Below are 3,960 nucleotides of genomic sequence, written 5' to 3' on the forward strand. Positions count from 1 at the left end.
GTATAATTTGTTTTACTTTGTTCCACTTATGTCAATTATTAATTTCTTATAATTCATTAAAAAGTATCTAACCCAAATCTAAGTTTTCCTTTGTTCTATATATCAAGTAGAAAGTGCAACTAAGTTTGCTTTTTTATGCAACTTTTTACTTAGGTCAAGTCAATTAGTACAACTCAAAACAACAAAGCCAATCCAACAAAATTGTTGACAAAAAAATTAGTAGTTAACGGCTAACCTTATAGATTTAACGGTAAATGGCAACTTATTATTTTGAAATTTTGCATGTGATTAACTTATAAATAAATATTAAATAAAAGCATGGATCCAATAATATAGTAACATAAACCAAGTAATATCTCACAAAAATATAGTATTAATCCAAGTGTAATAAAAATTTACTACATTTAATATCTATATGACAAATTTTAAGTAAGCATAGCAACTTACTGTTTATGAATAATAATAGAAAAACACACGTATATATGAATAAATTTGCAAAAGCAACTATTAATACTTACACCAAGAAAAATTCAATTTTGGCTTCAAAACGCACCTAGGAAAACCTCCAAGTTAGCCTCAATTTCAATACTGGTAGAACTAAGGTCATGAAGAACTCATTAATGACTTCTACTGTATATAGTGTATCCTATCGTATCAAAAAATAAATTCCTTCTCCAACTCAAAAGAAAAGGAAATAAATAAAGAACAACAACACAAGCAAGCAAGAAATATATTCTTGCTTGCCAACAACTTAGGGTCCGTTTGGATACAGCTGAAAACTGAAAACTGAAACTGAAAACTGAAAAATACTGTAGCAAAATAATTTTTAAATGTGTGAATAATACCGTGGGACCCATTTTTAATGAAAAAGTTGTTGAAAAGTGAAATTTGTGGGTCCGTGAACAGTACACGATGTGCATTAATTGGATGAAAATGTTTGAAAAGTCAAAATTTGCGGTTACTGTTCATTGAACAGTGCATGAACAGTAACCGCAAGTCTAAAAAACGCGTGAAAAAAAAAAAAAAAGGGAGAAAAACGCAAACGTGCTGGAATCAGCGCAATCCAAACGCAGCTTTAGAGTTATATACTTTTTTTTTTTTTTTTTTCTCTTTTATCTAATCTTTTGTGTTTTTTTAATCTTACTTATCCATGTCATGAATTCTTATTACCATTTCTCTTTTCTATTATTATTTTTTTCTAAACATGTTCATGCTAATTCTTTAGCTTAGGGAGATTGAAAGAGTTTTTAACTTATAAGAGCTGTAGCCCATTCCTAGCCATAAATCATGTGCACTTCTTGATATTGAACTTTCAAGCCTACTAAGCACCCAAGTATAGGAAGGGTGGTTAAACTTTGGACCTAAAGTGTTTCAAATTAGTGAAAACCCTCCAAAAAGTATAAATAAATAAATAAAAGAAAAAGATTTCCTAAAGGACAGAAGAGTGTAAGAATGAAGGTGCTAGATAAGATGTTGAAAACATTGCTTCTCTAAATTTCCACATACTATATTAAAATACTATTAATGAACTTCACAAGAGAATCAAAATCTACCTTCATTTGCACATAAAAGAAAAAGGAAGAGAGTGTAACTCACAAGGAGGACAAATTGATTTGAATATGACCAAAAGGAAATTACAATAAGGAGGCAGAATAAAATTCAAATTTTGTACAAATGCATCACTCAAAGAACATGCCCAAAAGCTTGTAGTATAATAATATACTATAGCTAGTGCTCCAAATGAATGCCAATTGGTTCCTCAACCTCTCCCCATCGCTTAAAGACTATAAATAATGGCTAAAAAATAATGCCAATTGTGTCTACACAGGTTCTAAATAAAGAGGCTTGGAACTCAGTTAAGTTGAATGTATGAGAAATGGGTCTGTTTGGAAACAACTTATCTAGTTTTTTGTTGAAAGTGTACTAAAGTATACTTTTAGCCTAAATTTTTCCGAAAAAGTGAGAAAATGCGAAAAAGAAAGTGAGGTTTTAAAAAACTGTACATAAAAACTAAAATCTTAAAGCTGATGCCAAACTCACCTATAGTTTGAGTCCAAAGAAGTTACTATTCTTGCAAAGAGCAAATGCACGGATATGATGTTGTTTTCCAATGGTGATCATGGCCATGGATAAGTTCATGAGGAATAAAAAAATAAATTAACTGTGCAAAAATGTGATTGTAGATGATTTTAGACCCACTTCTAAAGTTGTAGATGATTTTATTAAATCAGGTGATACCACAAAATTTGAAATTAGCCTTGTTTGATAAAAAATATTAGGAAGTCAAAGCTCTTGAATCAAATAAATTTGGAACCCATCTATTTTGGTTTACCTCTAGACAATCTATGGAGATGCAATATAACAGAAAATTCTTTTATTTTTTTAGTAGTTTTATTTTTATTTTTTTTTATAAGATATTTTTTTAGTAGTTTATAATGTATACTTATCTCTCACATGGTTTAATTCTTTTTTAGATTTGCCACTATGATTAATCAGTTTGATTTAGGCTGCTAGCTACTAAGGTAAAGGGAATATGAGATAAGAGTCACTCTTTTAGAGTATTAGGATCTCAAACCTCTTGAATCAAATAAATTTGGAACCAATCTATTTTGGAGAACTTTATTTATCTACCACTAGAGTCTAGACAATCTATGGAGATACAGTATAACAGTAAATTCTTTTTTTTTTTTTTTTTTTTTAGTAATGTATACTCATCCCTAAAGGAGTTATTTTTGTCTCCTGAGATTTATTTTTAACCGTTTGATTTAGCTACTAAGGTGAAGGGAATATGTTCTACCCCAAAAAAAAAAAGAGGTGAAGGGAATATTCTCTACCCAAAAAAAGGGAAAAAAAGAAAGATGAAGGGAATATGAGATAAGTGTCACTCTTCCAAAGGACAAAAAGAAAGAACAAAAACACAAGCAAGCAAGAAATATATTCTTGCTTGCCAACAACTTAGAGTTATATACTTTTCTTTCTATTTTATCTAATCTTTTATATTTTTTAATCTTAATTATCCATGTCATGACTTCTTACTACCATTTCTTTTTTCTATACATGTCCATGCTAAAATGTTATTTTCTCATTCATTTATGAGATTTTGTTTTGTTTCTCTAATTAGGTTTTATACACACATAAAGTTTATCTCTTGGGTATGATGAATTTTGAGGTGGAATTTACTCAAAATTGTACTTTGTAAATTTCATTTGGGCATATTGCAAGTTTTCCTCATTTAGCTTAGGGAGGGAGACTAAGAGAGTTTTTAACCTATAAGAGTTGTAGTCCATTCCTTGCCATAAATCATGTGCCCTTCTTGATATTAAACTTTCAAGCCTACTAAGCACTAAGCACCCAACTATAGAAAGGGTGGTGGTTAGAGTTTGGGCCTGTGGACATTTGTAATAAGGTGTTTCAAATTAGTGATGGCTCAACTACTATGATACTTGGGCTAAATCACCAAGTTTTTCAGCCCATTTTACACCATTTGTATATTTTCTCACTCTTTGGACTAATCGATGATGGCCAATGTAAAGCTGAATTTCTATATACACACTTCAATCATAACTTCCTTTATAACTTCTTATTTTGAAGGGATTTTGCATGTGATAAATCTAAAGATCTGAACAAATTTTACAAATTTTTTTAAAAATAATTGTTGATGTTGTTTGTTGTGATTGATGTATCATAAAAATGATGTTTATAGTGAGTTAATATGAAAGTGATATTGATCCAGTAATAACTTACCACCTTAACAAGTTTTGGGAAGATGTTGTGATAACTTTTATGACTATTCCCCTAAAAGAAAGTGTAACTGTAGAATTTTTCAATTTCAAATGTGCACTAGAATTAATTGGGAGAAAATGATGCAACGGATTTCAAATTATCAATCATGGTTTTTAGCAAAGAATAAAAAGAGTTCAACCAAATCCAACCCTATAAGGCTATAACTCAATGTGCAGG

Source organism: Quercus robur, chromosome 4, assembly GCF_932294415.1.
Source record: "Quercus robur chromosome 4, dhQueRobu3.1, whole genome shotgun sequence".
In the NCBI taxonomy this organism is placed as follows: domain Eukaryota; kingdom Viridiplantae; phylum Streptophyta; class Magnoliopsida; order Fagales; family Fagaceae; genus Quercus; species Quercus robur.